Below are 19,937 nucleotides of genomic sequence, written 5' to 3' on the forward strand. Positions count from 1 at the left end.
ATGCCTATATCACTATTACAATGTGTTGCTCTCTTTTGGTGCACTCTTTACCTGTTGCAAAAACCTCAAAAGGCAAACTCTAATGCAAAACCAATACCAATATTCAAAACCACACTCTAAGTTTCACCGCCAATTGTCACTATGCATTCACCACTATGTATAATATTCAACATGCAAATGAAAAATACAAAATCACCGTTTTATAATGTTCTACTACTACCTGCTTCATACCCTTTACCACAGGTGGAGGATACTATCCATTTTCACTACAACAGGGCCGCCCACTCTTATTACTACCTGCCTCACACCCCTTAACTGTAGGTGGAGGGTACAGCCCTTGCTCACTACTGCAGGACCTACCACTTCTTATTTGTAAGGCAGCGCTGCCCGTCCCTTCTCTTTACTAGGGTTTGTGTACACTTCACTTATCAATTATTTATCATGGCGTCACAGCTCTTTGCTACAGGAGCCCTCTTCTCTTTCTATTAAGTAAGAAAAAGAAAACTTTGCCAAAACAAATCAGGTGACTCATACTAGCATTCACTCTACTTCCCACATGTAGACTCTCCCTGTAGTTCTTGCATCAGGTGTACCGGCTCACTGTGGTCATCCAAAGTCTTTCAGACTGCCTCTCCCCTCAAAGGCATGAACTCAGGGGGCAAGCCACACACCTGGAGTGGCCCGGCAGACCTTCTGGTACCTTGGGCACCTGCTATCTCCCTAAATTCTACATCAGTGATTGGCTGGCAAGAGTTGCAGTATACATGATTACATACATTGCCCACTTTCAGTGGCCTATTCGAAACATTACATTACATTACATGGTATTTATATAGCGCACTGGGGACCCGCAGGCATGAAGACGTGGACAGACAGATAAGACACAAAACAACATGGGATGATAAATTACCTACAAAGCTGGTTAGAGTTCTTCTATATACCAGTTAAACCTGGTGAAAGGACCTGCCGAAAGGGAAGTTTGCCTGCTATGGCAATACCCACTAGAGCAGAACTCAAGTCAAGAGAAGTGTTTTGAGATCTTTCTTATATATTGCCAGACACTTATGTGTGCACATGTGATCTGGAAGTTGGTTCCACAAGCTAGGCGCTTTAAAAGCAAAGGCACCGTTCTCTGCCTTGGAAGTCCTTGATCTAGGGTGATCCAAAAGATTATGAGATTCCGACCTTAGGAGTCTGGTATTTTCCTTATCTTTAATGTAGCACTGGAGATATGGAGGCATCAACAGCATTCTACATTATAAGGTCATTACCAGTGTTCAAAACTTAATTCTAGATTCCACAGGAAGCTAATGAAGCGATTGCCTGGCCTCTGATACATGCTCACGACTTGTTAGCCCCACTACCACTCTCATGGCCCAGTTCTGAACCACTTGTATTCTATGCAAGACCCGCTTGCTGGTGTCCAACAGAAGGCTACAACAGTAATCCAACTTGGCCCCTATAATCACTCTTGCAATGGTTTGTGAACTTTTCTGTGATATGAGTGGCCTCAAGTGAAACAGTAGTTTAACATAGTAAACTGAGGAAGAGACAACGGAAGTTACATGCGCATTCATGCTAAGTGACTGATCGAGAGTAACTCCCAATATTTTGGTTTTTGGGAGTGGACTTATGATGTCATCCCCAAGCTTGAAAGAGCAATAGGAAGGGTTCAAGGCCTTCAGAGCATAAGGGCTACCTACAATCATTAGCTCTATCTTACTCCTGTTTAATGCAAGATAATTATCTAACATCCATTCCTCGATGAGGCTAAAGATCCTGTTAACTTCGATTTCGTCCTGTTCATGGCAACCTGTTAGAGGCACTACAAATTGGGTGGCGTCTGCATAATTTGAAAAGACAACCCCCTCCTGTTCTAGCATAAAAAAAGAAAGGTGCCATGAAGAGATTGTAAATGCATGGTGAGGTGCTTGCCCCCTGTGGGACTCCATAAAGTACTGAAATGGGGTCAGCCTCTGCAATGTCCGAACACACACTGCTAATTCTTTGTTCCAGGAAGGAAGAGATCCAAGAAGCTGCACAATCCGGAAAATTTGCGACTTCCTTGACCCTTATATTCAAAATAGAATGATCTATTAAATCGAAGGCCGCGGATTGATCTAATGAGATGATTAGTGAAAGCCTTCTATTGTCCATCTGTGTTAGCAACCTAGACTTAAGTTCTAGAAGGCACGTCTCAGTACCAAATAGTTTTATGAAGCCTGATTGGTATGAATGCAAGATGGAGGCTTGGTTCAGGTGATTTGCAATTTGGTGATATGCTACCCGATCCACTATTTTTAAAAGGAATGGAGTATTTGAGAAAGGTAGAAAATTCAGTGGATTAGCCCTTAGCAGTCATGTTTTTTTTATAATTGGGGTAACCATACTTTCCCCTCAAGAAGTGAAGCATTAATCACTTATTGAGTGAAAATTAAAAATAGGGATGTTGTAGTTCTTTTTAAAGTTCATGGGATAGACAGTAGCAAGAGATGCCGAAATCTGCTTCTTTTTTTTCAAGCATTGTTGTTTGAATATTATGCAGTTTATTTTGGAGTCCGTCTTGAATAAGTTGACATGACTCCTTGTCATTAGATTCTGTAAGCCCTAATGGAGCCGGCGTCTTTTCCTGTTACGTTAATATTTTAAATAATCCGTTGGTGTCAGATTCAGCCTTAGTTATGCAAGTATTATGAACATTTCTTTTTGCCAACAAAATTGCATTTTTATAGACATTGGGCCTCATTGTAACCTTTGCGGAATGGGTAACGGGCGCCGCTAATGGTGGCGGAACCGTTAAACCCATTCTGCAAGATTACGAGGTTCCCTCGCGGGACCTGATTGGGAACGTCTGGTTTCACCAGACGTCCATAGCGGCTCCCGCGAGGGAACCAGGGAGCTAACAACGGGCGGTTGTAATCGGCCCATTGTTAGCTCCCGCACCCATTCCCATTGAGCCCTATGGAGCTCAATGGGAATGAGGAACGTCCGGGCCCGGGTTCCCTGTAGGAGGAATTACCGGGCCCTCCAAACTCGGAATGGCCCGGTAATTCCCCATTCAGAGAACCCGGACCCGGTTTTGGTGGCAGCCATGCCCTTGTTAAGGGCATGGCTACCGCCAAAGTCGTAATGAGGCCCATTGACTGTTTTCTTGTATATAGCTAATGGCTCTGGTTTAATATCACGTTACCATACATGAAAAGCTTCAATGGATACAGATTTAAGTTTTCTCCGCTCTTTAAAGAACCAGATCTTTTTATTATTGTCATCTTTACATGTCTTTTTCAGTTTTATTGGGGCTAATTTGTCTGAAATACTTGTCATATTAATTGTAAAGGCTGTGGTCATTTCTTGAACAGTCAATTCAATGCATTACCAATCAGATGCTCAATAGTGGCAGCTGTTATGTGCTTTAGATTACGAGACATACTTCCTGGTATATTGAGGCTCTTTTTTGTTGGAAATGGTACTATAATGGAATAGTTTATAAAGAAATGGTCCGACCAGGGTCAAATGCTAGTGCTCACCTCAGTGCAAGTAGTATTTAAGACACAAAGCCAATCTAATGTATGACCCTGAACATGATTTGGGGATGTCATATATTGGATGAATCCTAAGTTACTGAGAGACTGTTGTAAATCTGTGGCCTCCTGATCCAGGCTGGATCCTAACCAATAATTGAGATCTCCCAGAATGATGTATTTAGAAGTGACTTTAAGCTGAGGAATGAAATAATTGCTAATTGCCTCCGATAGGTAAAATTTTAATGAGGGAGGACGATAGAGTAAAACACAATTGGTAGTGGATTCAGAGTTCATACCTATTTTCATGTGAATGGAATCTACCCCCTCGATAGTAAGACCAGATGTTTCCCAAACAGTTATGGCATCCTTTAATATAAAAGCAACCCTACCTCCTATACTTTCCATCCTATCTTTCCTAATCATAGAATATCCAGCTGGAATAGCTAGATTCAAAGATGGAGCCACAGCCTTAGTACCCCATGCCTCTGTGAGGGCACAGAGATTTAGATTTTGGTCCTCTATTAGACTTGCAATACCAATTGCATGTTTAACTAAGGAACGTGTATTTAGGAGCATACAGCGCAGACTATTTATAGGTTTGGATACACAAGTATACGGTATATTTGTATCCAGTAAACAAAAGCGTACCTTATGCCGTGATGAGATGTCTGTAGATGGACTAATAACAGGAGCTGGGCACAAAGCCTCAACTTCTTTGTTTCTCTGGGTTACAAACATTAAACATGTGGAAATAGTGACATCTATCCAGGTTAGCTCATTTCTAATGAAGTCACCTTTATTCTCACGGATGGTGATTGAACAGTGAGAGTTTGAAACATGTAACAGACTGTTTTGGCTGTTCCAGGAGGAGTAGATGTGGAGTCAGCAAGCAGAGAGTGCTCAACCAATTAGAATGTGAGTTTGTGACTGTGACTCAGGATTATAACAATCAGGTTCCGTCCTGAATGATCTCAGCATTTTGGCACCAGAATACTGTTCTCATCATTATGAACTGTATATTATCAGTTCATTATGCAACTCTGCTCGGTGGAAAGGTTACTAGCATGCCCTTCCTGCATGAGCTCCTCTTTTTAAAATGCTGACCTTATGTGCTCGGACCTTGCTGTTTGACAAACTTTATTCATTCATAATATCACAAATGTCTATGCATGCATGCACTGCATTTTTCCATAAAGTGTCGCTATTGCTAATACATTCAAGCAATGTAACATGAACGTGTGTAGCTATACCAATTCATTAGTTCCTATGTAAGTCTATAATATTGGCAAAGGTGTTTATTCAAGATGAGTTGTCTGCATTACTGCTGCATTCATGTAATGGCATATGTGCACATATCTGTGTTATTTGCTATATCTTAATTGGAGCTGAGCTGTAAATAATGGTATCTGCTTAACTGATTGTTCATCAAAGACAGCTCTGCAAGTATTAGTTTCCCTACAGGTGGCAGTGTTGTGCTACAATAATTCTATCTCTATAAACATGCTTGTTTGTGTCTAGTTAGCTTGACGCCTGCCAAAGTGTGAGCTTCATTAGTTAAAGTCATTGTATTTTCTCTCGGACATGGCTCTGGGAACTTCAGCAAACCTTACTTATCAGAGTACAATTGTCTTGTCCTTAAACCTCTCGAGTCTAGTATCATCTTATGTTGCGCTTTCATGCAAGCTAAACTCTGGGAAAGCTGTTTTGCTTCCTTTTTGCTCTGTCGGTTCCTGTGCGGTATCTGGACTTTGGCCGTGTAAAACGTTGCAACTTTGGAATGTGTGCCTTTCAGTGAAGGTCTGAATGCTGCATTCTGCTGTGGGGTGATGGGGGAAGAATCTCCTGCTGCTCGAATGGCTTTCTAAATCTCAAAGACTACGTGTAGTGCAGTCATCTAATGTAAAATCATGTTGATCATGTATTTGTCACTATACACATTTTTTATGGGTTTTTCTAACCAAAATAAAATGATTCTGGGCTGGGCCTAGCTAAGAAGGCACATGATTATGTTTATTCATACTATATTTGTGTATATGTGTGTGTGTTTAGGCCTAATTAAAGCATGACTACTGGTGCTCTGCTCGCCTAACCATGAATCCTTTTACTAAATGTGGCTGCTTGCCTTATCACAGTGCGCTTTTCTTCACAGTGACTTTCTTAGCTTATACACCATAAAGGGTTGGGACATTGCATAAATGCACCCATGTACTGATACTCCCCTTCACCTTTAAAACCAGCAGTGCCCTAACATGTGCCTTTTGGGCTGCTGATACTCCACATGACCTAGCCTCAATCCCTCAAGGGCAGTTGAGCCAAGATGGCATGGTTAACCTTCCCCATTGTATGGAAGAACGCACATAAGAAAACGGCTTCAACTGTCAGCCTAATTGCTAGATTCACCCACTTCTCCTTTTTGCATGACACCCTAAAAGATGGCAGCTTCTTGAAAAGCCAAAATATAGATCATAATGACTGACTGTAGAAAATGGTGTGTTGTGTTTTCTGATGCCAATATTTTTATTTTTTATTGTTTAAAGCGCAGACCGATCTTGAGACCAGCATGGTGATGTACAAGGTTTGGGTAGCCAGCATTTGGGTTGGCATATTTTATAACAGTAGTGCAGTAGTGTGAGTTGTGCTATTTGCGTTAATTGTGATTAGTCCATGGTCAGGCACTGTTGAAAAAGCCACGTTTTGATGGATTTGCAAAGGTGGAGAGTTTGGGGGCATTCTGAGCCAAAAATGGGATTGGTGGGTGGGCGCATGGCAAGAGAAGGTGGATTTGGGCCCTCTCTGTGCAGGCTTGTTATGATTCAAACCGGTTTGTCGATTTGCTGCACAAGGAGCATGCGCCACCAGCTACATTTACAGGTACGGTGGTGTTCTACTCCTGATTGCTTTGTAGATGATACATGAAGTCCTGAACAGTATTCTGGCTTGGAGAGGAAGCCAGTGTAGTTTGTATAGGTCGGGGGTGATTCAGAAAAATGTCCAGGCACATTTAATAAGATGTGCTGCAGAGTGGTGGCCTGCTTTTAGAGGAGCCAAGTGAGCAGCTGGGAGCCCTGTCAGGAGGGCATTTCACTCATCGATGCACACGACCACAAGTGCCTGCAATACAGTCAGGAAGATCTGTAGTTTGATGAAGAGTTTGATTTTGCGAAGGGTGGGCATTTGGAGCCAGGCTTTTTGGGAGTTCTTGACCATGTGTATCTGGAAGGACAGCCTGCTGTCAATTGTGAAGCCTAAGGATTTTACTGAATCAGAGAGTTGCGGAATAAATCCTTTTAGGCGCATATCATTGAGCCGTTGTTCAACAAGTTGTCGTTTAGCGGGGGGACCAATGTGGGCAAATTTGGTCTTGCCTGGGTTAAGTTTAAGGTGGGCAGCCAACATCTAGGAATGGATGATGGCTAGTTAATCGCAGGGATGACTAATGTCATGTGTGCTATTTATTCTCAGATGCAACTGAGTATCATTTGTTTATTGTCTCGGGAGGATAGCTCAGGGACAATGCGCTTGCCTTGGAAGCAAGATGATGCACAGCAACACATGTTCGATCCTCTGGGTATTAACCGCATTATAAATAACCAATTATAATTATTGTTGGATGGCTATATGGGGGTCTTTGCGGAGTGTGCCCAGGAAATCCACACAAATGTTTAAAAGGATTTTTGAGATGATGGTGCTTTGGCAGACTTAGAATGGATGTCAGTTAGAATGCAACATTTTCATCTGAATGCCTTGGTGTCTGCCTGAGAGATAGAAGTTAAACCAATCCAGGACAGTGCCTGAGAATCCCATCCTGGTGACCAGGAGGGAGAGGAGGATACATGGTTGACTGTTTCAAATACAACTGAAAGGTCAAGAAGGCAGAAGTGGTGGCCGCTTCAATGCTACACTTGGGACGGGACTGCAGATGAGGTGAAAGGTGATGGATTCCTTGGGAGATAAAGGGAACCTGCATGCAAGTGAATATACAATTACTTATTTGCACACAAACATAAGCACCAAGTAGCTGTTAACTAAAATGTGACAAGTTACAAAACGACAATAAATAATGAGACAAGATAAAGCACTGAAAGGGACACTATGTGAAATGTTCAGGGCATGCTAGAGGGAGTCACATCTAACATTTGTCAGAGCATGGGCAGCTACAGCTATATGGAGTTTATCATCACATGCCTCTGCAACCTGTGTCAGTGAATCGGATCCAGTGAGCTATATCACCTGCATCAGCCTTTTTTGGCAGTTTTCCAAACCCAGATGCTGCTTCTGTAAATATGAGCCATTGCATACAATGTCCCCTAATGTTGCCAACAGTGAGATTACACTTACATGACGGTGAACTTCCTGATGCCCCCCAGATTACCGTCTTCATTTTAGGGTAATTGCATATTATTATCATTTGTAAATCATCAGTGATGGTATGTCCCAGAATACACCAATGAGAATTGGTTACATTGCCAGTTTCCGCTCTACCATGTTCACCAAGGTATTTTCCATAAGTCAACTGTTAGAGCACACAGTTTACCCAAAATAACAAGGAACTAGTCATGTTCAGTGCCTCAGAATGGGCAACTGTGATGAGTGATAACGGCGTTGTGTAATGCATGAAGCTTCAGGGGAGGGTGCATTGTGCATACATGGTCGGTCTAGGAAGTGCAGGAGGCCAAAGAAATTGAGCAGAAAAATTGCCCCCACACTACTCGCTGCAGGAATAATACAGCACTGGGCAATTCAAAGTGATATGTTGTGCATTCTAACTGCCCAGGTGCCCCTCTTCAAAGACACAGGAACAAAGGGGATTGAGGAGCTGGCAGTCAAAATTAAGCAGCAGAGTAAATTTAAGGTGCACTAACAAGAACCACCTCTTTTGACATCGACCCTATCATTGATAGAAGAACAGTAGAAGGAACAACTCATAGCTTCTACCCTGAGTGTTATGACTACCACCCCAGCACCCTCAAAGGAAAATTCCAGTGCTCCTGAGACTGCCTTCTCCTGCACACGTTTGTTTTGCACCCGTTCAGTGTTCCCAATGTGCCATCTCTTCCCATGTATTTCCTGCTAACACAGCATGACTTATGAAGTTGTGAGCAGGTGCAAGTGGATATAGATCACGTGGCCTAAGCCCTTCCTACCCATCAATCACTTTAAACTGTTGGTGCCTTCCTGTTTTGCTGACCTTTTTCCCTACTTGAGCAGCCCTCCTGCCTCTTTTCTTTTGCAGTTGGTGTGCAGGTGCAAGCGGATCTAGTTGACGTGGCCGGTGCTCCGCGCACCTGTCAACACTTTAAACTGTTGGAGCCTTCCCGTTTTGCTGACCTTTTTCACTACTTGAGCAGCCCTCCTGCCTCTTTTCTTTTGCAGTTGGTGTGCAGGTGCAAGCGGATCTAGTTGACGTGGCCTTGGCTCCGCGCACCTGTCAACATTTTAAACTGTTGGTGCCTTCCCGTTTTACCACCCTTTTTCCCTACTTAAGCAGTCATCCAGCCTATTTTCCTTTGCAGGAGGATCTAGGTCACGTGGCCTGAGCTCCACCCACCTACTCAGCCCTGCCTCTTCCTTTCTGCTCTTAACTCTTAGATCAAGGACATCTCTCTTATCTGGGCTTCCAAAGTGAGGGGCAGATGACGAAACGGGAAATTCCTGTTTGGACCGGTTCAGGCCAGGAGAACCCAGGGCCCGAACACCTGCTCAGACAAAGCTAAGCATGTGCCGACATGTGTTTTCTCCCTATGTGCCCACAGGCCATCCCCACCATCACCAGGAAATGCCAACCTCAATGACATCGCCCCTCCTCTGAGGCATGGACTCCGCAATGCAGGAACCTCACCCACATCAGTCCCAAGCCCAACAGCAAACACCCACCGTCCACAACATGGAAGTTGATACTGGCCAACATCTGCTCAGCTATCACCCATGCAGCAGACATCACTAACCTCATCACTACACACAACCTTGATGCCCTCTTCATCACAGAGAACTGACTGACAGCCACTGCCACCCACATGCTAAACATCCTTATCCCCGGAGCCTACAGACTCCAACATAGAGACTAGCTGAACAAGACAGGCGGAGGCCTCGTAGTCATCCACAAGACCTTGTGGCCCTGCACCAGACTTGACGTTGACAAAATGAAAGTGCTCTCTTGCCTCTTCCTGCTCTCCCCCATGGACACAGTCACCTTCCATCTCATTTACAGACCACCCAAACCCAACACCACCTTTATTAGAGACTTCACCGACTTGGCACCACCATGATCCTGACGCACACCAACATCTTCCTAGACAACTTTAACCTCCCAGGCAACAAGACCACAAAACAAATGAAGGAAGCTCTCCTCTGCCTTCTCGACACCCTGCAACTCATCAACACCAACAATCTCCTCCAAACCTACCAATCCGGGTTCAGACCCAGATGCAGCACAGAGACAGCAACCAGACAGGTGGTGAACAACACCCTCAACATCCTTAACAACAGCCACCTCTGCCTAGTGTTTCTACTGGACCTCTCGGTCATTTTCGACACAGTAGACCACCAGGTGCTTACGGACACCCTACATCGGCACATGGGGATCAGCAACTGTGTCCTACGCTGATTCAAATCCTACCTCGCCAACCACAAGCAGTTTGTTCAGATGGACTCCTCTGGCTCACCAATTCTACCTGTCACCTGTGGAGTCCCACAGGGTTTCATCCTCACCCCAGTGATCTTGAATCTATACATGGAGCTGCTGAGAGTCCTCCTAGCCAAACACAACATCCACATTGACCAATATGTCAACGACACACGCTATGCCTCAAGATCGACTCCAACAAGGACATCCATAGGCTCAAAACCTGCCTCTCGCTAATCCAGTCGTGGATGCCCAGTGCATACTTGAAGCTCAACCCCTCCAAGCCCGAATTCCTACTCCTCACCAACAACACCTAACACCCAGAGATACAGACCTGGCTATCAACCATGAACTTCACACCCATGCTCACTTCCTGTGCCAAGTCCCTCGGGTTCCACATCAACAAACACCTCTCATTCATATCACACATAGCTAAGAAACCTCAGACAGCTGGGTATCAGCTCTCCCTTCTGTGAAATGTCAAGCCCTTGCTCCCTTTGGACAGCTTTAGATCCACCGTTCAAGCACTGGCCCTATACCACCTGGATGGGGGCAATGCACTGCTCCAAGCCCTCCCGTCATCCTCCCTTGTACCTTTGAGAAGTGTCCTACACATGGCAGCACAGCTCATCAAGGGTCTACGCAGATATGATCACATCACTCCAGCCCTCATCGACCTTCACTGGCTCCCACTGCACACACAAATCACCTTCAAGTCTTGCTGAATCATCTATAAGGCAGTCACCCTCAAGTCCCCCAGCTACATTGCAGAGAAACTCATCATCTATGATAGACCACACGCCACCAGAAGCAAGGACACATGCAGGCTCGAAATCTGCCACTGCAAAGTGGAAAGGACAAGAAAACAAGCCTTCTCTGCTTACGCCCCAAGACTATGTAACCTCCTTCCTGTCAGCATCAGACTCGCCCACACGCCCCTACAATTCAAAAATGAACGCATGACCCACCTCTTCAAGGAGTCTCTCCTCTTCAACATCTAGCCCATCACATTACCCCTCACTCCACCTGACTCGCTAGATGTCACTGCCCCTCTCCTCCCCGCCACCTGGTACAGCTTTGCCCTTTCTTTATTCCCCTCAAATCCTACCACCCGCTGTATATCTGTTCTGTTGTTACCGCTGAAAAGTGCTCCGTTATGCATCTGTATTGTTGTATACCTCTGTAAAGTGATCCATTATGTATCTGTATTGTTGAATACCTCTGTAAAGCGCTCCGTTGTTGATTCTCAAAGCTATCTCTGTGCTCAATAAATATAATAATAATAATAATAATAATAATAATAATAATAATAATAATAATAATAATAATAATAATAATAACAACAAGAACTCTCTGGCACCCATGCAAAATGACTGATATGTACAGAGACATAAGCAACAAGTATATGTAAATCCCTATTACAGCCCCCTCCGTGACAGCATTGCCTATGCTCACTCGCCGACACAACCACTCCCATGTTTACTGGAGCATACTAGTAACTGTGATCCTCCCCTGAAACCATGTGTTCCAATTGTTGCATGTTGTATCACATAACGTACAACCCTGGCCCATTGTTCAATGGAAGAACAAATTAAACTTGTTTCCCAACTGCCCTTTCAGAGCAAATATTGAAGAACACAAGTAGGTGATTATTAGCATCTGCAAACAGTTGAAGTGTGAGGTCAGAAGCCTTAATTTTTTTCAAACATTTGGTGATTTTCTCACACATCAAAATTGGTTTAAATAATTTAAAAGTCATTTTTGATGTGTCGGACAGCAAGTCATTCCTGAGTCTTATTCTGAACATCCCAAACATTCTATCCTTTATACCAGCAAGGATCATAGTTCATCACACTAAGCAATAAAATCATAAGATACATATATATGCTCTTGAGAATGTAATCATTGCCATACCTCATCTAATTCCATTGTATGTTTGCATGTTTATATTTTTATATGTATGAGATTTATGAAGTGCAAGCCTAGTTGGGAAGCAGCAGTGTACTGTACATAAAGGATGTACCATGGTGTTAGAGGGTTACGATAACAGTGTGCAGCAAGCAGAGTAGATGGGATTGCAACGGGGGCAGGAGAGTGGGAGCACTGGAGGGGAATCATCTGGGATGAGTAGAGTGATCATCAATAGGTGAGCTCTTCTTTGAAATGTAGGCTCTTCAGTTTCTTCCGAAAGTGTAGGAGAGTGTTGGCTAGTCGAACATGCATTTGTAACTTGCTCACAAAGAATGCAGTAAAAGGCGTCTGTATTTTTCTTTTCACTCCTAATGCCCAGATATACTTCTGTTTGTGTACTGGCTTCCAGAAATGGTTGGCATTTTGGTTGTGACTGCTTTGTAGGTGATGCAGGCAATCTTGAAAATGATGCAGGTTTGACAGGGTAGCCAGTTCAGCTTCTTAAGAATAGCAGTGAGGAGAAGGAGCATCTGGGACTCCTGTGAGTATGGCATTGCCACCGCCCAGATGGGCAATGACAGTGGCTTGGACAGCTGTCCCAAAACTGTCCCAAAACTCAGGGCAGGGATGATAGTCTTGACTTTGCGGATGAACTTAATCTGGTAGCTTGCTGCCTTATTCTTCTTGGTGGTGTTTGTTTTGTAAGAGAGGTCTGTTGGGTATTTTGTGGATATTTGGGGCTTTGCGGTATTTTCTTACCGCCAAAATACCTTTAGCAATAATCACTCTCTGTATTCATATTGGGTCACAAATAACAATAATACATTGCATTATTTCAGAATTCAGACCTATTTAGATGATGTGCGCGGTAATTTGTGTGGTTGGTTTATTTGTGGCCCCAATATCCAACATCCCTTGTTTTTTATCTAGATTGTTCTTGATCACTAGAGAGACCTCAGGCCTACATTTTAGGGATACCACATTTTCAGTGTTAGTGTTGTGTGCCACCATGGGCTATTGTGGTATTTTTGTGGTAATTTCCACTACCTTATATACGTTATGGAACTATGTCCAGAGAGTCTCTCTTCCCGTTGGCTCATGTACCTCTAACAAGCTATGCTACAAACAGTCACTCACAACTGTCCATACTGAATATAATCATGCACACATATGTTTTAAAATGACAATTGCACTGTTTAAAAATCTACCCACGTTTAAACCTTTTCCCATGCAAAATGAAAGAGAGAAATAATACACACTAGTTATCTGTTTTCAGATATTTTTGTATTATAGAAATTTCTTTTAAACACAGTTTAACTTTTTTTTACAGAAATAAATGAAATGGTACAACATTATTTGTGATAAAATGAACAGAGAGCTGACAGAATATATTCAATTGGTAACATTAAATATGCTGATAAGGGACTGGGACTCCCTCGAATACACTGACTGAACAGTTTCGCACACTTTCGCACAGCTCCCACATGCTTCTGTAATTACCTTATCTGTTCAGCATGAGTTTTCTCCGGCTATTCTCTTTCTGAATTTGGCTCCCTTGAAGATTAACCCCAGTGAAAACAAGCGTCTGTCGTTCTCAAACTGGGGTTATTGCCTGGAATTCTCAGCTTTTGCAGCAGAAATGCCTCAGCCAGGAAACAGGTCCTTCTCCCAGCTCTGCAAGATCTCGATTGATCTCCCCCTCTCCTCAAGCTTCCCCAGCAAAACTCTAATCACAGCCTCTAGCATGATACTTGCTATGACGCTGCTCCAATCAGAATCAATCATGTCATCTCCTCCCTCACTACACAATGGCTCATTTCTACAGTAAAAATTGTAACAAACTGATTTCCTGTTCCTTCGAGCTCTTTGCTTCCTGTAGTTATGTGGACAGAGCAGCAGAGAAAAAAAAATGAATGCGCGTTTAAAAGTTCACTTTCAGAGTAGGCCTAATTCTGCAGTGGAGACACATTTTTATTAGTGGGTTATGTTAAATGAAGTTTTATTAGTCAGGTTAGTTATTAATAAGGTTAGTTATTAATTTTCAAATGTGTCTCTTGCAACATAGGCATTTCAGGTGAAAAATAGTGTGCATTTTGAATGTGTACATTTGTGCTTTTAACTGTAAAAATACATTTGCATCTTGTATGTAAAAATCGTTTTTGACTGAATAGCCTGTCTTTACTTATATGTCCATGTTACTCTGGCAACACATATACCAATGCACCACACCCATGTGGTGGTGCTGCATCAAAAAAAAAATGCTATCTGTGCAGTAGTGCTGTACTCTGTGCTGTAACACGCCAAATATCCGTACAGGTCAAAGTCAATGGTGAAGCCAAGCGATTTTGAGGTTTAAATAGGTATGTATGCTGTCAGTTAGCTGCTTCTGGACATGGGCATGCTTGGTATGGTTTCCCAGGATTGCGAATTTGAACTTTTTAATTTTCAATTTCAGGGAGGTTCTTGACATCTAGGGGCTGGATCATGGGTACTGTGTGCTTGAGTAGATGGTTGTTGCTGATGAAATTGATCTTGGGGTATAGCTGTGTGTCATCTGAATATTGGTGCATATTGATGTTGGTGTTGATGAGGATTTCCCCCAATTGCGCCTTATAGAGGCTGAGGATGGCAGGGGACAGAAGGGAATGTTGTGGTACTCCACTGGTTACAGGGCATTATTGGGATCTGTTGGGGCCCATCAGGACATGATGGTCTGTATTGGAGAGGGAGGAAACAAACCACTGCAAAGCTGTCCTGTTGAATCCCATACGTAAGGAAGGAATGTGTTGAGGGCTCATGGTCAATGTTATTAAAGGAGGCAGAAAGATAAAATTTGAATGAATGAGCTGGGGTCTCATTTCTTATGGATGTTTAAAGCATCAACAATATCTTGGACGGTGGCAGTCTCTGTGATGCATTATGTCTGAACCCATATTGGTAATCCTTTAACAGGTTGTTCTGAGTGATATTTTCATGCAAATGGGTGGTTACCCAGCTTTCCAATCACTTTACCAAGATGGGGAAGATGAGTGATGGTGCGATAGTTGGCCAGGTGATCTGGGTAGAGTGTGGGTTCGTTCAGCAGAAGGAAATGTCCTATTTTTAGTTCATCTGAGAAGTTGCCTTGTCTTAGGGATGCATTGAAAATGTTGAGAAGTGGTGTGAATGATTCACCTGTATTAACCCTCAAAATGTAGGAGGGAGGTGTCATCTTTACAGGTCGTGGGTTTTAGGGCTAACAGAGTGTTGGTTACATATTCTTGAGCTAAAAGATCACTCTACTTTTGTTGGATGTTTTAATGATGATTGTTGAGTAGTAGTGTCTTGTGTGCAGAACAGATGCTTTTCAGGGTGCTGAGATGTTGGCTGGTGAACATTGCTTTAGCATTTTTCTTGTCTGTGTATTGTGCCTTTGATGTCAATGAGTTCTGGTGCATATTAAGATGTGGAGTGCTTATGTTTATTGAGTTAAAATTTCAGTGGTGCATGGGTGTTGGTGGTCTCAACTAGGGTGGGAGTTGACATTCTATGAGTGGTGGACACAGGGAGACCAAGGTGATGAGGTTTCCAAAGAGTTGTGTTTAGGTCAGCAATGTCTGTCACATGCAGTTCTGTACAGTCAGCATTGCTAAGCATGAGGCTGCTTGTGTGTTTTGTGTGTTTTGGTGATGGGGTTTGAGTGGGATGTGCTCGAGGTTCTGTGGGTTGGAGTTACATGGTAGTTGCATGGGTTCAAACTGTATTTTTGCATGCATGGGTGAGAGTGGGGATGGGAAGGAATGATGGATTTGTGATGCGCATGTCACTGGGATGGGTGCAGCAGGGGATCTGAACGTTCGAAGCCCTAGCAGGTACTTGCAGAAATTGCTCTTTTCTTCACCTGCCCTTTTCTTTGGATGTCTCGGCGAGGGGCACCGAGGGATGTAAAAGTTAAAACAGAAATGTTTTGGAGAAAAAGAAATGGATGTGGAAGGAACAAAGTGTTACAAATGAATGTCAGGGATTAGCATGTGAGCAGGACAGAGGTCAACATATATATCTAAACATTTTTCTAAATATGTGCTATGCCACTACCAGCATTCCTCCCAAATGAATACTTCACTGATCGCCCCATTCACCAAAAGTGCCAATGTGATATTTTATTTTGCTATTTCGAATATTTCTTTAGCATGCCATCACTCAAAGTCAACTGGGCACTGTAACACAGAAAACAACATTAACACAATATAAACAATGGAGAAAGCCTGGTCAGGGTATTTGTCCTGTTTAAATAATGTAATATCCAGCCTTCTTTTATCCACACTCATGGTCGACCTTCTGCCCTTTGAAAGGTGTATGTTCGCAAGATAGATTGGGGTTTACAGGACCAGTGTCTTTTAAGACCAAGCAGCATAGTTTAAACTGAATATAAAAGTGAATGGAGAGCTAGTGTAAATGGAGCAAAATAGGAGTGATGTCTTTCATAGACGGGTCAAGAGAAGAAGTAATATAACAGCATTTCAACCGTCCACATTTATAATGATCAGTCCCCAACAGTAAGAATTGGTGTAATGTGTGTTGTTAGACATAAGAGAACAAAATATTCAATAATTTGGATATCTTGAAACAGAAATGTAGTGAGGAATCTAAGGCGAAATGAAGAGAATGAGAAGAAAAATCAACAGCCGAGGACATCACAAGAAAGATAAGTGAGCTCACCAAGATTGCACTAAAAATGGGAAGCAAACATTGAAGACAGTAATATAAACTCAGGTTTGTGAGGGTTTAGCTTTAAAAAGAGCATGCACATTCAGTCCACATTCAGTCCACCGTGACACAAAGGAAGACTCCCAGGCGGTCCACGTCTGCCAACAAAGGCACCATTAGATACAATTGGGTGTAATAGGTGTACTAGCATATGCTGATGCCCTGAGTCCTGAACTGGAGAATATCCAGCCCTTTGAGATGGGGCAAAAATACATTTGAGAGGGATGGGGATGCAGACGTTACTCAAACATCACTAAACAAAATGACTCAGAAAGTTGCCAAAAAGATAACTGTTTTAATAAGAATTATCTAAATCAGGGAGTACAATGAACGTCATCGGATGTATCATAGTAAGGTCTCTCCACAAACTTTATAAAAAGCACACCTTTATACTAAAGTCTCATCATAGGTAACATATAACCTGCATATCACTAACGTCATCCTACGACAAAATACCTACTGAAGAGAGTGATAGGGTCAAAGGGAGCATCTAAGTATACAATCCATACTCGATTAATGGGTGTGAGAAAGGTGATAGGTTTCTTAACATTAGATGGGGCAACTAAGCCCTTCCCTCAAACCAGGTCACTATGAACGTCACTAAATACACAACGTCCTATTGGCTACTTAACTATAGGACCCCCAATCATGTGATCCTCTATCATTGGTTAGCTTCTAACCTCCTTCAACCCACGCCAGGTGCTCGTGTGTTAGTCTTAAACATCCACTTCCCACCAATTAGAACATCATCCATCATCACATAAGTGGTCAGTTGTCATTTAGAGCCTTTGAACTTGTCCTTGGGAGTGTTCCTTTGCTCTGGAAGATACAGGGGAGTAGAGGCGCGCACTGCATTCATGCATCGCTGTGACCATCATGCTCGTCCAACTCCTTCTCCCCAGGTGACTGGAGACCATGAAATTGAGCTTTCAGTGTATTAAAAATGACTATTTTCCAATGAGCCTCTGACGTCTTCTGTGTTCTCTCCAAGCTTCTGAACAAGAGGTTCATTCCTTCACAAGATTCTAATTTCTGTTCTTCTCGGCCGAATACGACCTTGTCTTCTTGGCTCATTCAACCTTGTCTTTCTGAAATTCGCCTATAATTCATTTGTTTTCTAACTGTGCCATAGTTGGAAGAGGTGGCCTTTCTCTTTTTTCAGCTCTGCTCATATTTCATAGTGGGACAATCAATTCTTTACTCATTCATATGTATCCATGCATTGGCGCCTGCCACAATCTATTTTACTATAAAGATAGCCTCATGAAAATTTTGTCTGCTTGCGTTACTTTGCATCTGTACACATGTGAATTGACTTCAAGATGTTGCTTATCTTTGATACTTTCTTGATTTCTTTTAGAATATCCACTTTCTCTCGTCTCTGCATCTCTTCGTCAGCTCGACTCTCGCGTGACGTTACCAATCTGCTTTGTCAGTCAGGTGCCCTGCTTCCTCTGGGATTTTTTTAGACAGCAATCATACTGTCCTGAATGCAAATAAGGTTTGTTCAACAGGAACCATGCTTCCAGTATTTCCTTTGGCATCTGTTGCTTCAATTGCTTTCCATGGGTCACATACTCTGGTTTCCATCATATAGGCATTCTGGGCAAAGTGGTTGAGGTGGGGGTACTTAGATCCTCCACTTCACTCCCACTCTGGGCGATTCATTGACCACTCTTCCTTTATCCTTCATATCCAAACATCTTTGTCTGAAGAAATGCTTTTTAGGGACCCATATCTTTATGAACCCCCTCAGGCATCCAGATTTCTTCACATGCTCATCCTTATTCCAGGTCATAAGCATGCACTGCCCATTTGGAGTGCAGTAGATCCATCTTCCCGCATACTTCCTATGGTCCTTTGGATACAGGAAGTTCGTTGCCTCAGGTGCATGGATAATGGCCTTTACAAAGTCCCTGATTTCTTCATCTGTCAGCTCTTTTGGTTCAAATCCAGATTCAACATCAATCATGATCTTCATCCCTATGGCATTTTTTGCTGTCTTCCTGCATTGAGAGATTATTATCTTGATCACACAGAATCCTAACAACGCTAACAAGATTAGTGCTCCAAAGAATTTGATCCTATCTGCCATCCATTGCAGAATCCAAGAGAAGAGCAATCCAAACCAACTGTCATCAACAATGTCTTCTACTTCTTCTATCATCTGGCTGTGCAGTTTTGTCAGCATTTCTATGGCCTCTGTCAAGGTGCCATTCTCATCATCATGGGAAGGTATGAATGTGCAACATGATTCTCCAATTTTTGCACAAACAGCTCCATCCATAGCCGTAGACATATCCAGGAGCCATCAGTCTTACAGCCCTCAATTCTTCCTTGATAGCATTGAATCCCTTTATTATCATGTTGATCGTCAGCAGCAATTCCAATCTGGTAATCTGGAGCCACTTGGTATATACTCCAACCTGGATTCTCGGCATAAAGATCATCGTAAATACTAACAAAAGTCTGGCTGAACAGTCTGTGCTCATAAGGAATAGAGTCTAAAGCTTCTATTGACTTGGCTGAGAAATAGTTCTCAGCTCCACAGATCTCTTCTTCCTCAGGTGAGCATCTGCTTTCGGGAAACTGTCAATGTTCAGATCACTTTTCAGAATCACTAATGATGGAACATGAACATTCACCAAGGTGCATAATCCTACCCAGTCTTCGGGTAGCTTCATGTAAGCTTTGGCTCTGCATGCCCAATCGTGATCCATGATCACTGCTGTCCCAATTTTCGTTCCTGGTACATCAAAGATTCGCCCACAGTTCTGATTCTCTCCAACTTTTCTTGTGCCATTGTATCAGAAGCACAGTTTTGATTTTCCCAAAGGAACTATTTGCAAGGGTCCTCCTCTGTCTTCGACCCAGGTCAGTAGTTTAGCAAGTCTTGGCTATAATGGCTTACATCCATTTTGCACCATGTCAACAACTAGTGAGTAACAAACAATCATCGCCCGGGATCTGCAAATAACCACTCCTTCTTCCCAGCCATCAGGTGATAATACTGATCCCCCAATCTTCTTTTGGCCTCTATTCTTTCATCTACAAATCCCCTCTGCAGATTTTTCTGGACTCTCAAGTCTTTTGTTTACTTACCATCTGATTGCAGCCCTTTTTACTCAAGGTAT

The sequence above is a fragment of the Ambystoma mexicanum genome, chromosome 2p (genome assembly GCF_040938575.1).
Source record: "Ambystoma mexicanum isolate Mex_15411 chromosome 2p, UKY_AmexF1_1, whole genome shotgun sequence".
NCBI lineage: Eukaryota > Metazoa > Chordata > Amphibia > Caudata > Ambystomatidae > Ambystoma > Ambystoma mexicanum.